This window comes from Prionailurus viverrinus, chromosome B3 (genome assembly GCF_022837055.1).
Source record: "Prionailurus viverrinus isolate Anna chromosome B3, UM_Priviv_1.0, whole genome shotgun sequence".
NCBI classification, from domain to species: Eukaryota; Metazoa; Chordata; class Mammalia; order Carnivora; family Felidae; genus Prionailurus; species Prionailurus viverrinus.
Window position 1 is genome coordinate 104,872,206 of NC_062566.1, and position 20,197 is coordinate 104,892,402.

General features: G+C 39.1%; 1 long non-coding RNA gene across 1 annotated transcript in view; it reads left to right on the plus strand.

Annotated features, from left to right (window-relative positions):
- LOC125168799 (uncharacterized) overlaps positions 1 to 20,197 on the plus strand; it is a 119,913-nt gene that overhangs the window by 44,670 nt on the left and 55,046 nt on the right. Inside the window, exon 2 of the long non-coding RNA XR_007153303.1 lies at positions 17,718 to 17,792. This is a non-coding gene — a long non-coding RNA (uncharacterized LOC125168799). The remainder of the gene's footprint in view (positions 1 to 17,717; positions 17,793 to 20,197) is intronic.

Consider the following 20,197-nt stretch of genomic DNA (forward strand, 5'->3'; position numbering starts at 1 on the left):
AGCCAACATTCATAGCCGGCTTTTGCTCCTGCTTCACTGGGTTACAGCAAGAAGGGCCATGAACAAGACCTGGGAAAAGCTGATTACCAACAAGTGCTGTACCTCAAAATATCCCAGTTGGGATCAGCCTTTTTTTTTCCTTTCTGGCTTGCGTCATATGTGTAGGGTGCTTCATTTTCTCAGTTACTACATGCTTTTTTAAGGAGCAGAGATAGTGCTCAAATCAAACCAGTATGCAATTATTCATTCAGTCTAGAATTCTAGAGTCTAGGATGTAAGGTAACCGTGGAAGAGCAGAAATGTATATTTAGTGCACTTTATTCTGTGTTTCTGGCCTGTCAGAGTCTGAGGTGCAAGAACAGTAACACGATTAAAAATACAAATCTGAAATCAGCCTCCCTGGTTTTGAATCTTACCTTTACTAGTTGTTATTTGAAAGTCTAAGAAGACAGTATTTAACTTCTGTTATTCACCTATAAAATGACAATGGAGAATTTTTTTTCTCTTATTTTTTTTCTTTGCTTGTCTCTTCTCTCTTCTTTCTCCTCCTCTCTTTCTTCCCACCTTCCGTCCTTCTACCTACCTAGCATTACCCAACCTTTCTTTGCTTCTTCTTGAGGAATCCACCACTTGGAAGGGTTCCCCCACCAGATATCTTCTCAACTTCCCAGGCTGTTGATGAATGCTCTAGAATGTCACCTCATCTCAGTCAACAATTCTTCCTGCTGAAACTTTGTCTCTGGAGGGAGAGGCAGACACAGAAAGGAGAGATGAGAATAGATAAAGCTCAGAGCACAGCAGAGGTGGCCAGGAGCACACAAGAGCAGTGGAGTCCACAGGCACCATCTGACCTGGTGACACTCATGCCAGCCCTGGGGTTCCAGCTCCCTGGTTCATCCTTCAGCCTTCCTGCAGACCCTGTGGGCTTTCCCATATCTATCCAGTATACTCCTTCCCTAAATTAATGCAAGTCATGTTCTATTGTTTTTCTCTAAGAACTCCGACCAATGAAATGGGAAAAATAATACACTTGCAAGGACTAAATGGGAAAGTATAAGTTAAGCACTTAATATACTGACTGGCATACTAAAACTATTACTGGTCTAACATTATGGGTTATCTTATTGCTTATGCAAGAAATTTAAAGGGTTTTTTTTCTGGATATAGATTAAAATATGTTTCTTTTTTTAATATTTATCTTTGAGAGAGAGAGAGAGAGAAAAAGAGAGATGGAGGGCAAGCATGAGCAGGGGAGGGGCAGAGAGAAAGGGAGACACAGAATCTGTAGCAGGCTCCAGGCTTTGAGCTGTCAGCCCAGAGCCTGACTCAGGGTTTGAACTCATGAGCCGTGAGATCATGACCTGACCTGAAGTCGGACACTTAACCTACTGAGCCACCCAGATTAAAACATGTTCCTAATTAAAAGAGAATGAATAATACAGTATAAAGAATGTTTAAAATATTGAAAATTATGAAGAAGGAAATGTAAATAGTTCTTACTCTTGTTAAAAAGGCATACAGATAGGGGTTCCTGCGTGGCAGGTGTCCAACTTTGTCTTAGGTCATGATCTCATGGTTCATGGGTTCAAGCCCAGCATCGGGGTCTCTGTTCTCAGTACAGAGCCTGCTTCAGATCTTCTGTCTCCCTTTCTCTCTGCTCCTCCCCCACTCATGCTCTCTCTCTCGAAAATAAATATTTTTTTAAAAGCATACAAATAAATGGATAAAGAGGTGTGTGTGTGTGTGTGTGTGTGTATGTGTGTGTGAAAGAATATTATTCAACCATGGGAAAGAAGGACATCCTGTCATTTGTCACAACATGAATGGATCTTGAGGACATTATGCTTAGCGAGATAAGTCAAACAGAGAAAGACAAATGCTGTATGATATCACTTATATGTGGGATATAAAAAAGCCAAACCCACAGAAAGAGAGATTAGAATGGTGGTTGTCAGTGTTCAGGGGTAGAGAGAACAGAGCTATTGGTCAAGGAGTATAAACTTCCAGTTATAAGATGAATAAGTTCTAGGCATCTCATGTACAGCATAGTGTAGTGTAATCACATAGTGATTATAGTGCAAAAGTATATTACATACTTGGGAAAAAATAATAATAACTGGTGGGTAGCTATGGAGATAAGCCACTTAGATCTCCTATCCAGAATGAATTCTCAGTGCAGCTTCAAGGAATGTAGTTAGCTGACAGCCTGTAGCCATTAACACCTTGGAACTGAGTTCTAGAATGGAGGGCATGCTTTTCCCAGCCAATAACTGAGCACGGTGGAAGTACCAGAGCCTGGCCAATTCTGCCCAATATGGAACTCCCCTAATGGTCGCCTTTGCTGCAGAGCTCCCGTTTGGTTTGGCATAGACCTTCCAATCTGTTTTGTGAAGATTGCTTTCTCTACTTTTTCCTCTGACAGGTATCAGTGGTCTGAAGGCTGTTTCTGCCCAACCTTGTTTCCTCCCCTTTCATCTTTTGCATATATTATTCCCCGAAAACACTCCTCCAAACAAACTCTTACACTCCTAATCATGTCATCTGCTGCCTGCAAAACCTGCCTAACATGAAGATATCTTTGCTCTTTTTTTCTAAAAATCTGTATTTGTGTATATGCATATGTATAATTTTTGTTACAACACTAAACTCACATTGTACACTTAATTTCATAAAATTGTTTTGTCTTCATGTTTTTTTTTTGAAGTAGATACTCTTTTATTTATTTTTTTTAATTTATATCGAAATTAGTTAGCATATAGCACAGCAATGATTTCAGGAGTAGATTCCTTAGTGCCCCTTACTCATTTAGCCCATCCCCCCTCCCACAACCCCTCCCGTAACCCTCAGTTTGTTCTCCATATTTATGAGTCTCTTCTGTTTTGTCCCCTTCCCTGTTTTTATATTATTTTTGTTTCCCTTCCCTTATGTTCATCTGTTTTGTCTCTTAAAGTCCTTATATGAATGAAGAAGTCATATGATATTTGTCTTTCTCTGACTAATTTCGCTTAGCATAATACCCTCCGGTTCCATCCACATAGTTGCAAATGGCAAGATTTCATTCTTTTTGATTGCCGAGTAATACTCCATGGTAGATAGATAGATAGATAGATAGATAGATAGACCGACCACATCTTCTTTATCCATTCATACACCAATGGACATTTGGGCTCTTTCCATACTTTGGCTATTGTTGATAGTGCTGCTATAAATATTGGGGTGCATGTGTCCCTTTGAAAGAGCATACCTGTGTCCCTTGGATAAATACCTAGTAGTGCAGTTGCACTACTTGTCTTCCATTACTTCCAAAAGTACTTCCACTACTACTTCCAAAAGTAGACTTGCACTACCATTGTCTTCATGGTTTTTTTAACAAATGTTTATTTATTTTGAAAGAGAGCACATGAGCAGGGGAGGGGGCAGAGGGAGAGAGAGAGAGAGAGAGAATCCCAAGCAAGCTCTGGTGCTCAATCTCACAATTGAACTTTGAAATCATGACCTGAGCTTAAACCAAGAGTCTCAGCTTAACTGACTGAGCCACCAGGGGCCCCCCATTTTTAAAAAATGTTTACTTATCTTCACGTTAACTATTAGAATGTCATTAAAACTTTTCAATATCTTTTCAAATGTTGACTAACAATTATCTTACATCCTTGTGTATCTTATCTCATGGAATTCTCATATAAATTCAAAATAGGCATTATTAATACTTATCACAGTTTTATAGATGAGGAAACTAAGTTCATAGTAGTCAAGAAACTTAGCTGCAAGCACAAAGCTAGTAGCTGGCATTAAGATCCAGACTTACCTTACTCTGGGCCCAGGTGGCTCCAGCCTCTGTTTCTTTGGTTCTCACCCTACTCTCAGGCACCAGACTGCATCTAATGGCAGACTTTTTACCTCTTTTCCTTACAGTACTTATCCTAGGGGGAAAATTATGGGTTAGGATACTGCTCATGGCCTCTCTCCCTAACATAATCATTGCTGTCCCTAGTTATTAGACATAAAGTAATAGTAGACTTTTCATTTAGTCTCTAAAAATTTGTGGGACATTTATTATGTGTAGGTGGAGGTCACACATGCTTTTGTTGCCTCCATGGGTTTGTGGGGGAGAGCAAGGAGATAGACTCGTACAATTCTATGTGACATACAACATGGTGGAGCTTTATAGAAGGCTCTATGGAAACATAATCTGATGGACAGAGTTGTAGTGAAGACTTTTGAGGAAGCTGAGCCTAAAGGACTTATTGAGTGTTCCAGCTCAGTAACAACATGTGCAAAAAGAATCCGAAGAAATTAAGGATGAATGAGGTCATTAGGGTGGGCCCTAATCCAAGGTGACTGGTGTCTCTATCATAAAAAGAAATTAGGATACAGACAGGAAAGACTATATTAAGACACAGGAAGAAGGCCATCTACAAGCCAAGAGCAGAGGCTTCAGAAGGAATCAATCATGATGACATTTTGATCTTGGACTTCTAGCCTCCAGAATTATGAGAAAATACATTTCTGTTATTTAAGCCACCCAGGCTGTGTTACTCTGTAATGGCAGCCCTGGCAAACTAACACAGGAGATGAGACAGAAAGGGCAGGCAAGGAGTTAATTAGGGAGGCCCTGTGTGACATATATAGGGGTTTATGCTTTTATTCAGAAGGTAATGGGGAGCTAGCAAAAGATTTAAATCAAGAAGTATAGCAAAATTCATGTTTTAGAAATGTTTAACTTTTGTACTCACTGTTTTCCACTTCTGTCCCCATCTAACTCTTCCATGGTGAAAGTAAATGGGACTGAGGGGAGAATGGAGGTAATTAGTCAGTGACTGGTTCCTACACATCTGATCAGGCTTCAAACTATGCTTTCTGACAATTCCATCTCTGCCTTTACCTTGTTTCTCACTTTTTTACCCCTAGAATAATGTCTGAGTCCACAGTTCAGACTCTTCTTCCAGTCCATGAGTTCTGCCTTACTCACCAAATCTCATTACTACCCATGACCCAGCATGACAATTTGGAAATGCTGGAAAGACTTAAAGAGGCTGAAAAATGAAAGTATTCTAATAAAGACCCAACACTGAGCCCAGACTGGGATTCAACCCCATCTAGGTGAATGTGGGTAATGCCTGTGGATTGCCTAGGGGAACGAATTATCTGGAAACACTAGTCTGTGTCATCAATCTCTAGTCCAGCCTCTTTGATCTGTGCCAGGTTAATGGAGGGGGAGGCTGAGTAAACTTATATCATGGGGTTCTCATGAGAGGTACAGAGTGGTTGGTCACATGTGACAGGGTGGTTAGCAGAGAAATCCTCCCCCTGTTCTTCACATATCACGTGGCACAGGCCCTGTAGGGGTCTTGTTCTTTGGGGAGCATTGGTAGTTAACAATATTGGTATGGAAATGAGAGCGCTCACAGGAAGCAGGTAGACCCTGAGAGAACTGTCTGCATACCCATGGAACATTCTACCTGCCACCCTCACTCCTGGGGACCACCCATGACACTTAGCATAGTGATGGCACAGGGGTTAAGTCTTCGCACTGGCAGATCACCCAGAGAAACCTGGCTTTACCAGATAAGGAATTACTCAGGTAGTCTTTGAGTGTCATTCTCCAATTTTTACTGCTATTCTAACCCTATTCCTTGTTTAGTGTGTCAGTGCTCATGTGGCATGCTATATATCAAACTATTACATTTCTCCTTCATCTTCTGTGAGGAAATAAAGATAGATGATAACACTGGCTTTTACCCTCTGTACATAACATGACTTCCTCATATATTTTCTTCTTAACTTTTGTTATAAAATGGTTTGGTAATTAATAATGGCTTTATTTTTTAAATTATGACAGAGTAGGAACAAGGTGCTGCTATTTCCTCATAAAAAATCATTCTCATGACATATTTGGTATTATCCCTCTCAAAGACGGCAGTAAAAATTCATTGCTGCACTCAAAGACGCTTGTGCAGAATACTCAACAGACATGATAAATTGAGTGGAGTGGGCTCTTTTTTATGTGGGTGGACAGTGAGGCAAGAAGGAATTTCTTACCACTAAAAATAAATAAATAAATAAAGGCCTAACCTCCTCTCCAAGTTTAAGCAATTGACTCATGTTCTCACCTTTCTATAGCTGAATATACTGTGGATCCCATCCATAGACTTAAGACCACCACTGTTCCTGATTTCACCATGACTAAGTCTGAATGTATACCAATAAGTTTTGGTTCTACTGTTCAATAGCCTCAGTAATGGTGTGGCAGATTGCACTGTCCAAAAATGGCCATGGCAATATTTCTGACCTCTACTCTCCCACCAAGAGACGTCTTGAAACTGAGCCAGCCTTTTCCTACGTCTTGAAACTGAGCCAGCCCTTGTGGGATAAATAGAAGGCAGCAGAAGTAACTCTATGTGACTTCTGAAGCTGGGTCAGAAAAGGTCACATGACTTCCACCAGGCTCTCTCTGCTTTATTATGTTCACCTTTGAGAACAATTCATCATGTTGTCAGGTAGCTCAGGCTCCAGGAGAGGCCATGCATAGATGTTCCACCCTGTGGTCCAGCTAAGTTTCCAGGTGATAGCAGTAATAGTCAACTGGAAGATGTGAATGAACAAACCTTCAGATGATTCTAGTCCTCAACCTTCAGGCTGACATTAGTGGAACAGAGCTATTTCCACTGTGTCTTGCCCAAATTGCAGATTCAGGAGCAAACTAAAAGCTGTGATTGTTTTAGAGTGACTGTTAGACAGCAATGTCAATTAGAATGAATGGGCTTGTTGCCAACAAGACCTGGTTTCCATTGTGCTAGGGATGAGTACTTAGCGCTTTTGTATTGACAGTATTGAATTGCAGCATTTTTTCAGTTAACCCCTGAAGCTAAAACTACACAATGGGAAAGAATACAGGCTTTGGAAGCAGAAGAACCAGGGTTCAGTTCCCAGCACTGCCTTGTACTACTAGCAGGTTGACCTCTGGCTAATTATTGAACTTCATTATTAGAAGGGGATAATTTTATCTACCTCACTAAGCTGTTGTGGGGACTGATAGCTGTTGAAGCGCTTAATATAAGCTGGCATACACTCTTAGGAACTAAGATCTCTGAATCAATAGAGTTCAAATTTTCAGAGACAGGGAGCAACACATTGGGGAGTGAGTTATTGAAAGTAATAATGGGGGAACCCCCTTCCACTTCTACCCTTTTATTCCTGCACTTGTAGTATTTTGGCTATAGGATTTAAAAAGTAACATTTTTTTAAGGGTACCTGGGTGGCTCAGTTGGTTGAGCATCCAACTCTTGGTTTCGGCTCAGGTCATGATCACACGGTTCATAAATTCAAGCCCCATATCAGGCTCCGTGTTGACAGTGCAGAGCCTGCTTGCCATTCTCATTTTCTCTCTCTCTCCCTCTCCCTCTCCCTCTCCCTCTCCCTCTCCCTCTCTCCCTCTCCCTCTCTCCCTCTCCCTCTCCCTCTCTCCCTCTCCCTCTCTCCCTCTCTCCCTCTCCCTCTCCCTTTCCCTCTCCCTCTCTCCCGCTCCCGCTCCCTCTCCCTCTCCCTTTCTCTCTCTCCAAATAAATATTTTTTAAATACCATTTTTAATTAGATATCATTAAGTTCATTATATGTAGTTCAGGTTGTCCGACGGCCTGGTATTCCATGGTCAGAAGTTAAGTCTTTATTGAGACCCAGAAGCAAACAGGAGCCAGAGGTCTATACAGTGTCCCTGTTTGCCACAGACTTCAGTACCATTGCATCAGCTGGGTCAAAAAGCCTTGGTGATACAGTAGCTTGCACTGCATCCTGGTCCTGTTGGCAAACTTTGTTTTGCTCCAGGCCTTACCCAGCTGTCAGTTACTCAGCAAATGAGAGAAGGCAACATACTCACATTGGTATACACTGTTTTCAAAATTCAAAGAGATGATTCTGCCTCTTTCTTAATGGTATGAAACATCCCCTTCACTTTGGAAGGGATATCTCAGCAAGCCCCAGACACCTGAATCCTTAGAAACTTTTCTAAAGAGACTCTTGAATTTTCATGGTGTTTATGTCCTACATTCTAGCACAAATTTGTCTTATTTAGGCTTTTATGATACTTGTCATGAACTGATCCTCAGATTTAGTTAATATAATGAATGATCTATGGAGTGTCAGGCGCGTTAAGATTCTCCACACTCTATTATGATTAAGGGGAGAAGGGTTACCATGGCCCTCTCCCTGCCAGGTGAAACAAACTGTTTCTGGTGGTCCTTGATGTTAACATGGAGAAAAAAAAGCACTTAATTGATCAATATGCATATCAGCTGTCAAGGACTGTGTTAATCTGCTTCAATAAATATACACATCTGGAGCGGCAGCTGTAAAAGGCAATCACCTAATTGGATTTGTGGTCCAACATAGTCATTCTCTATAATCCACTTGCCAAACAGGGCAGTTAAATGACGTTGTGATAGGAAGCATCATCCCTGCCACTCTGAAGTTTTTTGATGAGGGCACTAATTTCTGTAGTATTTCCATACAGAAAGTGTTGGCTCTGTTTACATGCTTATGGGAAGAGGAAGTTCCAGAAACAATGTGATGGTTTTGCATTGTTGAGTGTGTCCCAATTCTGTATTTAGGAACTGAAGAAGTAACCACAGGATGGTTAAATCCATTGGGCCCACTGTGAGAAAGACTCCAACCCCATTTAACAGCTGATCTCCATAAACTCTAAGACCCATTGAATTCATCTCGACACATATTTTCCAAATCTCTACTATTATAAATTAACATTTTTCTACTATCTAGTTCAAACTCAGCTCTATCCCAGTTAGAGTTTTTGATTTTCCTTCTAGAGCTTTCTGTACTATGTCTCTAGTTATTTGTCTAGTTATGGATGATTAGGGGTAATGAAGTGAGTCTAGGGGAGAATGAGAATCTTCTTATAAGGCACCTGCTTCGAGCAACTTAATATCCTTAATAGGGACAGGAGAGTTTCTTCTACTGGCACAGGATGCTCAGGAAATTGGGGGGAGGGGGGTGCGGTTCTCAGATTGTACCCAAGTGCACCATTCCAATTCAAAGGATCTCCCTTCATTCCAGTTAAGGCCCTAACTTTCACATAAGAGACTTAGAAAGTGTATGAATGCTACTTATATTGTAATTTGCAAACTAGAAGCAAATTCTAAGTTTTTCAGAATTTCAGCTCTCTGTCCTGCCGATGGTGAAAGTTTTAAGCCTTGAGCTTAAGTTTTAATTTTAAGCCTTATTATTTAAGCTCTCTGATACAATCAAAACTAACCAAATCATCATCATGACCAGAGCCGAGATCAACAGTTGGATACTTAACAGACTGAGCCACCCAGGTGCTCCTGAATAAATAAACATTTAAAAAATTAAATTAAAATAAAGTAAAATAATAAATAAAATAAAATATTGTGAAAATTAACCATGTCATGGGCTATCAGTATTTTATTTTCCACTGGTAATGAGTGGTGATTTTGTTCAAGTTCATTCAGATTTTATTTTTGATATTTTTTCCCCAGGTGGGGTGCCTGGGTGGCTCAGTCAGTTGGGCAACCAACTTCACTCAGGTCATGATCTCACAGATCATGAGTTCAAGCCCCACATCGGGCTCTGTGCTGATAGCTCAGAGCCTGGAGCCTGCCTCAGATTCTGTGTCTCCCTCTCTCTCTCTGCCCCTCCCCCACTCACATTCTATCTGTCTCCTTCAAGAGTAAATAAACATTAAAAAAAATTTTTTTAATTAAAAAATAATTTTTCCCCAAGAGCAAATTAATAGTATCTACTCAGGTAGCAAAAATATTTGTATTAGGTATTTAAAGCAGAGAGAATTGAGTAGAGGGAAACTATTAAAATGTGTGAAAAGGACTGGAGGAGCAGAAGGAAGAAAAGATATCACCCCGAAATCAGTAAACTGCTGCCACTTCTGTAATGGAACCCATTTTCATGTGCTTCCTAGCATTTCTAAAGAGTGATATTCCTGCCAGAGCTAGAATCCAGGGAGAACTGGCCTGCTGGAGTAAGTGCACAGCCTTCTGGTCTACACTATTCTTAAAGTCAACAGCTACTAGGGCAACTGCCAATGCTTTCAGAGGCAGAGTCAGAATTATTCTTTCTTTCTCACACTTTAAAATCTTCTATCAGTGACTCCTTTTTGGCAGAATTTAATAAGAATCCAGCTGCCAAAGAGTCAGAAAACATAGGTTGCAGAGACCCAGGGCCAGGAGTTTGAAGCAGAGGAGAGAAAAACAGGCATAAAACTGGTAGATAATAGATAAATAACCAAAGATAACTAGGTGGAAAGATAGATCCTGGGATGTTGGTGGCATTGAGGAGTTGCTTTAACAACTCTTAGCTATTCTATTTCATGAAAAATGAAATAAAATTCCGATTTGTTTAAACAACTATTTGTATTCTCTGCTGCATTCAGCTGATTACTACCCCTCCCTAACACAGAATTTGGTAGGAGGAAGTAGGATGCCATCACATGGAATTAACTTAGCAGGACCTTGTGATGGAGGGCATAAGTATTGTAGACTAAAAAACTGATGACCTTTGCTATGTGGTGGTAAAACATTTGGCCAATTTTTTGCCTGTTGTACCTTGAAACACAAGTCGCATTCCTATTAAGGCTGCAGTGTTAGGGGACATGGCAGGAATTCTATATTTTTTGATGTATGCTGATTATTTCTTGTCAGTTTCTGCAAGAATGCTTTGATAAAGACCTATGAACTCAAACTGGACCTCACTAGTCAGAAAGTTAAGATGGAAAGACATATGGCACTGCTAAGAGAGATGTTTTCTGACCCTGCCCACAAGTTAGATTAAATGAGAGTGTCATAATTTGGAATGTAATAGATTTGAAAAAGTCAATTGTGGGGTTTTGTTTTGTTTTGTTTTCTTGCAAACAGAAGAGTTCTAAACTATAGCAGCAAAGCTGCATGTGTAGTAATAGATGAGGCTTGATGCCCCAGGCCTTTCCCATGTACCTCCTTTAAATAAGTTAGAGGGCAGAGTTTTGACCAGGACCTGCATTAAAAAAATACATTTTATATTGCAACCCAGCACACATATTCATGTACATAACTAAAACAAATGTTTAGTGAAACCATATATACACTTATTACCTGTGATGCTATCTGGTATTTTGTATTCTAATCCATCCCATCCATTCTGTTTATTCTCAAAAATGCTGACCATGACCTTTCAAATGCCTTCATAATCCAGTAATGAAACATTTTTCAAACTACTGGTCTGCATCTTCACAAATCCTATTACATTTTCATTCATGAACCCCATGTCTTCACTTTTCTCTTTGATTATGGCATGTATCTTTCTAACCACCTCCTGGCATCCCCTTCTATTAGTACTTCTTTCTTGTCATCAAAGTTGTCACAGGTGGTTAAATCCAACTCTTCACTTACTTTCACTTACTTCACTTACTTACTTACTCCACACCCACACTTTAGTAGATGAATATGACAGGAGAAATCCCACAACCATGCCAAATGATCTATCAAGCCCAGAAACCTTCCTGCATTTCTCCATCAATCCACTCCACCACTCCCAATAGATGGTTTCATATTTTCTCCTCTTTCCCTGACTTCCAGCACCTTTGCTCCCTATTTCAAGCTCCATTGGTATAAATTCCTTGTTATTTCACTGAGAAAATGAAAGCAACCAGAAGAGAATGTGAACATGCTTGCACTGCCAGACCTACCAACCCACCTGCATGCACCATGCCTTTCCTTCTTTTATAAGGCATAATGTCAACACCTCCATTCCAGCACTCAGCCTCATCTCCTCTTGCAATTGTCACTTTTCACCTGCACCACCAATTTTTACCTCTCTGCTGAATCATTCCCAAAGTTATATAATGCTCTGTTATCTGTCCCATCCTAATAGAAAATTGTCTTGACCACACATTCTACCCCAGCTACTACACATTTCCCTGATTCCTATTACAGCAAAACTCTAGAGTTACTATCTCAACTTCTTCCCCTCCCATTATTTTTTGAATCAACCACAAGAAGGCTTTCATCACCACCAGCACACCAAAAAGATGTTATATCAATTTCACTATGGCTTCTTATGCCTCATTTTCTTCAGTCTATGAGCAACCATTCATATATATAATGACTGACTCAATATTTGGCCTCCAGAATACCATTTTCTTTACCTTTTCATATCATTTCCTGTTTTTTGTTAGTCACCTTTCCTATTACTAACCCATCTCCTGGACTTCTAAACATTTGTGTGACTTAGGTCTTGGTCTCACATCTCTTCTGTGTAAGTATTTTAGATTGTTTCATTTAGTGCCATGAATTTTATTTTATTTTTAAGTTTATTTATTTATTTTGAGAGAGATAGAGACAGCATGAGAGACAGAGAGAGAGAGAGAGATCCATGGAGAGAGAGAGAGAGAGAGAGAGAGAGAGAGAGAGAGAGAGAGATCCAGAGCAGATCCATGCTGCCAGAGCAGAGCCAGACATCGGGCTCAAACTCACCAAACTGTGAGATCATGACCTGAGACTAAACCAAGATTTGGATGCTCAACTGACTGAGCCACCCAGGGGCCCCATCATTTAGCCCCATGGATTTTAACAGTATCACCTTGATGATACTGAATATGTATCTTGAGCACCAATTTCTATCCTAAACTTTAGTCTCAAATATATAAAACTGGCTACTTGACATCTTCACTCCACTCTGCTCCTATTAAAACTCTCAAACTTGATATGCCTTCAACTGAACTCTTTATTCATCTCAAACCCGCCTCTCCCCCAGCATTTCCAGTCTCAGAAAATGGAAATCACTTTCTTCTAATCATTCAGGCCCACATCCTTGACTTTACTCTACTGTTGTCACATTGATTCACACTCTATATTGCACCTTTAAGCAAATCACATGTGCTCTTCCTTCTAAATATTTCCAGAATCTTATCAGTTATTATTTTTTTTATTGTTCATTTATTTTTGAGAGAGAGAGACAGAGCATGAGTGAGGAAGGGGCAGAGAGAGACAGAGATCCAGAATCTGAAGCAAGCTCCAGCCTCTGAGCTGTCAGCACAGAGCCCAATGAGAGGCTTGAACCCATGAGCTGTGAGATCGTGACCTGAGCCATAGTCGGACACTTAACCAACTGAGCCACCCAGATGCCCCTGATCACTTATTTTTAATTCTGCTTCTACCACCTGTTTCAAGACACCATTTCTTGCCTGGACTACTAAAATACACACACACACACACACACACACACACACACATATATATATATATATACGTATATAATGTTTATATTAATACATACATATATAAACACATGTGTGTATATGTGTGTGTATCCCTGTTTCCATGGCTTGTTTTCTTTATTCCTTTGTTGAAATTATTAGATACTGGTGAAAGAATAGACACACAAACCAATGGGATACCATACAGATTCAAGAAATGGACCCACACAAGTATGGCCAACTGATTTTCTATAAAGGTGCTAAGGCAGGTCAATGGAAAACAGAGAATCATTTCAACAAATGGTGCTGAAATAACTGGACATCCATAAACAGCAATAATAAAACCAAACAAACTTCAAACAAACCTCCAACTGATATAAAATTAACTTAAAATGAATCACAGATCCAAATGTAAATATAACTCTGTAAAACCTTTAGAAGAAAACTTTTATAACCTTGGATTAGGCAAATAGGTCTTGGACATGACAACAAAAGTATGATCCACAAAAGGAAACAGTGATATATTAGACTTTATCAAATTTCAAAATGTTGCTCTGCGGACACTGGGAGAGAATGAAAAAAAAAAAAAGCTACCACAGAGAGAATGACACTGGAAGAGAATGAAAAAATTAAGCTACCACAGAGAGAGAATATTTACAAATCACATATTTTGACAAAGGATTTGTATCTAGAATACATAAAGCACTCTCAAAGCTTAAGAATAAGGACAAAAAAAAAAAAACCAAAAAAACACACCCAACCTAATTTAAAAAAACAGGCAAATAGAGATGCCCTTTAATGGGCTTTCCCAAAAGCTTAAATCTAAATTTTTGACTTCGATCTCTTTGGCTGGAACTGGATATCATGTCCCCATAACTCTCCCTGGGGAGAGGGGAATATTTTACTTAATCATCTTACCACCATGAAGCTGCATAGAACCAGTGTTTCTCTGCTGCATAAAACTAGTGTTATGTTCATATATAATAGGAGTGCCATTGACCCTTTATATACATTTAATTAGAAAAATTATGTTGGAACTGAAGAAGCTATTTTGCAAACTTGATACAAGAACATGTAGCAAACGCCACATGTTAAGTCATTGGATTGTGAGTCATAAATAAGTTCATACACATGAAAGTTGCTAACCATGTAAGTGTTCAAGAATGTTAGTGGTATTATTATTGTTACTATGGTTATTTATTTTTGTATTCCCAGTTCCTAAAGAAATTCCTAAAATAAAGTTTAGTATTCAATTCTTGTTGAGTGTTTCAATGAAATTTTTTTTGTCGTGATTGTGACTTTACAGTTTACTAGACTGATCTTTCTAGGAACTAGTCTTCTGGTTCTGATCTTGCAACCCGACTTGCTCAGATGGGCCCCTAACACATAAATAGGTGGTTCTATTGTATATCACTACCCTCACCACTCACCTTTACTGAGGGCTTTTTACATAGGCACTAAGCTGTTCTAGATTCAACTTATTTAGATTTGGATTTTAGTGGTTACCAAATTATATGTGTATATAATTTATTTATTGTAAATCCTATCCATTAATTATTCAATGATTGTTTTAATTCTTGAGCAGTTTCAAAATCCTGTTTTTAGTATATAGATAATAGTGACTATGTACACACAACTCCTATGATGCTTTTAATAATGAGTGAAGTATTGAGGAACCTGGGTGGATTAGTCAGCTGAGCGTCCCTCTTCGGCTCAGGTCATGATCTCATGGCTCATGAGTCCGAGCTGCACAGTGGGCTCACTGTTGTCAGCCTGTGAGTGCAGAGCCCACACTGGATCCTCTGTCCCCCTTTCTGCCCCTCTCATGCTTGCATTCTCCCAAAAGTAAATATAAGAAAAATTTATAAAAATAATAATGAGTGAAGTATCTCTACATTCTATATACTTGTTTTCAAAATACTCTCTTGATAGTATGATTTTTTGAAAGGTAATTATTTTTCCATTTATTGCTTAAACATCAAATTGGTGATTTATCTTGAAGTTTTGAATGCTTTTTTCCCAAAAATATATGTCAGGCAACCTAAAACTAACAGCCATTTGTCCTCACAGAAATAATAAAAAAAATTTAGAACCCTTGCTGTTTTACTTTTTGAAACACATCATTCATCTTTGAGTTCCATAACTATATCATACATTGCCATTAGATTGCTAGAAAATTTCTGTGAAATACAAATGATTCTCCTGGTTATTCTCCAACTCATATAAATATTTTAAAGAGTCTGATGAGTTGAGAAATCTTTGAGTTTTAAAATTAACCTCATCTGTGACATCCTGGCCTCAACCTCACTGCTAACATACATTATTTGTAAAACATGCAACAAATGAATTTTACATGTAGTTCTATCTCCATAGTGCTTGCCCTGGAATCCTTTTCTTACTCCATCAAAGAAAGTGCTCCATAATGTTTACTTTTACACACTCCTCCATTCAAAAAAAAATGTGTTTATTAGATGTAGAAAACAGTAGTAGTGGTTGTCAGCATTCATTTCTTCTCTGTTTCTTGGGCACACAGGAAACTATACTTCTTACCATCTTGCAATTAGTGAAGCCATCAACTAATTCTGGCCAATGGATTGCAAATGGAAGTGACCAGATTAATTTCCTGCCCAAGGCAGTAAAAAGTCCATGCATGAAGATCCAGCCCATTGTTTTTTTTTTTATATATGAAATTTATTGACCAATTGGTTTCCATACAACACCCAGTGCTCATCCCAAAAGGTGCCCTCCTCAATACCCATCACCCACCTTCCCCTCCCTCCCACCCCCCATCAACCCTCAGTTTGTTCTCAGTTTTTAACAGTCTCAATCCAGCCCATTCTTTACCTGCAACAGTGACCTGGCAGCCTTGTCTTGTGATGGGGCATAAAAAATGGAAGCACCTTGGATCTCTAGGCCATTGCTTAGGATATAGCTCCCTGGGGAAAAGGCCAATAGAGCCATAAAAGACCTAGTGTGACCAAGACTGTTGATATATTAGGACATTGTAATTTTGAATTAATCTGTTACCAAATTATAGCACAACTTCTCCTCATAAGCACATTAAATAATCCATTTTATGGCAAGACCGTATAATCTCCTGTACCTTTTTCCCTTCAGTAGTTCATGAGCATACATTTATTTGTATAGTCATTAGTGAAAAAGAATCTTTAAAAAATGCCTTAAGCTGAGAGATGTTTAAAAAAATACTTTTACTTTTATCCAACGCTATAGCCATTCTCCCACACTGAATAATTTATTCAAATAATATCTCCTCCAAATCTATATCAGCAATGTATCCCTCCATGAATCTTCCAATAGTACTTGATGACAGAGGCATGCATTTTGGTTTATCACTGTATTATCTTTCATGTCATTTCAGCCAACATTACTATGGCAACAAAACACACATTTTCCTTTTGAGATCTCTTTGGATGAGAAAACTTCAAAATAAAGTTCTGAATATTTATCAAATTTACTGAAAAATTTAAAGTCATGGACTGAGAATCTCATGAACTTAAATGGTAATAAAGAAAAAGTTATAGAGGTGTGTTTTCACATTCTGGATGCTTGGCACTTATATATTTTAAATTCTGGGTGTTTTCAGGCAAACCATGATGGTTTCATGTTAGCATCTCAAGATCCCATATATACTTCAGATGACGTAATCCTTGAGTCTTTTAGATAATTTCAAGATGTTTTGTCTAAACTTTAATCTTCTTGGATTGTGATCATTTCAATCACAGAATGTGTGTGATAATGAATTTGTGTAGTTTGTGTTTCTTTAATTATTACTAATATTTTCGTATCATGGTTTCCTTGCAAGAATCATTTTATTTTCTTTTTTTATTTCAATTTTAGTTAACATACAGTGCAATACTGGTTTCAAGAGTGGAATTCAGTGATTCATCACGTACATACAACACCGAGTGCTCATCAGAACAAATGCCCTCCTTTGTACTCATCACCTATCAAGCTCATCACCCACCCACCTCCCTCTGTCAACCCATAGTTTTTCTGTCATTAAGAGTCTCTTGTGGTTTGTTTCCATTTCATAAGAATCGTTTTTAAAGCACTTGTGTTTTATGTGACATTTCATTAAGTTATAATTAGATAATATAACCCATAAATCTACATGACCAAGAACATGTAAGTTTAAATGCAAGCAATACACTGAAATTGAACAAATGAATAAAAGTGCCATAAAAGCCTTCTGTGTTGGTGGGACTCCCATACCTTCTGAGAGGTACCTCCATGGCAAAGAATGAAAGGTGATTCAACAGGCATTATTACAACCTCCCTTTTCCCTCAACCCTTCAATTTCCTCTAATATAGGTAGGGGGAGCAAGATAAATCAATCCTAATATCCTTCTTTTTCTAGGATGGCCATGTGACACTGTTCTAACCAGTGAGATATATCCCAAGTGTCCCTGCAGAAAGTATTCATTCTAAGGTATCGCCTTGCTGGAAGGACTTTCACTTTTGGTCTTTCCTTTTATTTCAGCTTGGAACACGAAAGCAATGCTTGAAGGAGCAGTAGCCATCTTGCCTGAGGCTGAGAGTCTTCAAGTACCAACTAGTAAGTGAGAAAATGTGGACCAAGGTCCAGAAATGTCTGATTCTCAAACCAAAATGCTCCAACCCCTGTGGTATGCCACTCACCATAGCTGGGATGAAATGAAATTCATGGGAGGGAGAGGATTTTAGATGAAAGGAAAAAAAACAAACAAACCACATAGCAATGGAGAGTTAAAAATGGTAAACTAGGTAAGACAATAAGATTTCAGGAGAATAAGGAATCTCCACAGCACAGAGCAGAAAAAGGAACTGGTGTCCCCAGGAAGTAGGGTGTTTTGATGCAGCATCTTTAATATTAGTTATGATCACACATAAATCAACTTTGTAGAATTGATTCGAATTGTTGGTGAAGGTGTAATAAAAATGGAGATTGTTCAATGCTCTGTGTACTGCAGCATTTGTTGGAAGGCAGTGAGGTAGGTAAAGAAATGGATTGTTAACATATTTTGACATTTTGGCAAGCTTCTTCTACTTGTCTGAAAAGTAAAATTTCAAATGTCCTAGCATTAGATCCCTGGATAGGAGCCTGTTTTATACATTGTTTTTTTCTTGGATAAAGCTCGTTTTGTTTTCATTTTTTCCCATTTTGTGCCAAGAGTTTTTTCTTACCATAAACAGGATTAGTAAACATTTAACACTATAGTACTACCCCTGAAAAATAATTAAACTATTGGGCCCCATTGCTAGAATTTACATTTTCAGAAGAGGCTTTTTTTTCTATTGTACAAGTCTTGTACTTCAGAGATACTCATGGGAACAGACTTAGTGTTTTTGAAACTTAATTATACTGATTTGAATAGAACAGGGGTTCATAAACAAAATTAGTGAGAAATAAAACTTGAAGGTCAGTTGGGACCAGCCTGTGGTCTAATTGGTCTAACTGAAGAGGTCCTAGAGTTGAAGAGAACCATGGAGTTCAGGGTGGGGATTTGGTGATGTCAGTCTCTGGAACAAAAATGGAAAGATTTGTAGCTTATTCAACAAATATTTGTTGAAAATATACAGCTGTATCAGACATTTGCATTTTTTATATGAGGAATTAAGCGTAAGTGTCCCATACCTTACTGAGTGTGACTAAAATCTTGTTTTTAGTAAGTCTGCAACCAACTCCTAAAAATCCCCTATACGTGAGCAGTGAAGACCAGAAACTGACGCTCTGTTCTCCCAAATCAAGTCCAAAATGAGGAGAAGTAGGGTGAGCAAGGCTCTCTGTGGAAAATTCCCTGTCATTAGTTTCATGAAACTGGATCTTGAGCACTGCTAATAGGAGCACCATTGCTGGCCTGAATATCACAGCACACAGGTAGATTCTGAAAGACATCCAAACAGAAAACCTCTTAGGAATTTGGAGCTGGGAATTAGCACTTGGTGTTATATGCTGACACGCACTCAGACCTGGTCGGGATGTGCTCCTCTGCTGCCTTTTCCATTTTGTCAAATCCCTGGAGTCTGTGCCAGATGTCAAAGAGGAAAACAGAGATGGAACAGGCATTTCTGTAATCCCATTACGATAGTTTAAACCAGTGGATCTACTTGGAGTGCAAGCTCCAGAAAATTTAAAGAATTCTCATTTCCCTTTGCTCTATCTAGACGTTTCTCAACCTTGGCACTGTTAACATTTGGTCACAATTCTTTGTGGAGGGGACTGTGTGTGCACTGTAGGGTGTTTACTGGCATCCCTGGCCTCTACTCACTTGAAGCAAGTAGCACTCCCCAGTCCTGCCAATCAAAACTGTTCACCGATACTGCTAAATGTCCCCTAGAGATAAAATTGCCCTCCCTTCACGTCTTCCCAGTTGAGAACCATCGTTCTATTCAGAGATTCAACCTATGCTGAAATATTCCAAATGACTCAGGGGTTGGTCCACAATATCACATAGAACACAGGAGTCATGTAGAACAAGGGCTCAGAAAAAGCCATTCTGTTTGACAGTTGGGGGATGAAGAGGCATAATTCTGGCAGAGAGAGAGGAATGTAGACTACAGGGCTTGAGAGAGAGAGAGAGAGACATGGGTTTTTTAAAGTAGAAATTGCTTTTCTGCAAGTTGGCATGAAGGGAGACATGCAGGCTGATATTTGGCAGGGTTTAGTTGCCTTACTGTAAGGTGTAGTGAACAAATAGATGTGTGTATGTTTGTTTAACTAAGGTCTTTTTTCCCCCTTCAAGATAGAGACAGCTGAGCAGGCTTGGAGTTAGAAAAGAGTTAATAGAAAGCAAACTGAAGGCAGATAGAAAAAAGGAGACAGAAGGTGGAAGCAGAAGCACAGGGAGATAGAAGGTGTCCTGGGAGGAGAATAATGACGATGAAGACAGAATAACACAGCTGGGAGAATTTGGTATCCAGAACTAGGCTGTGTGACTTTAAATCCCAGGTCCATCATTTATGAGATGTGTGACCTTGGAG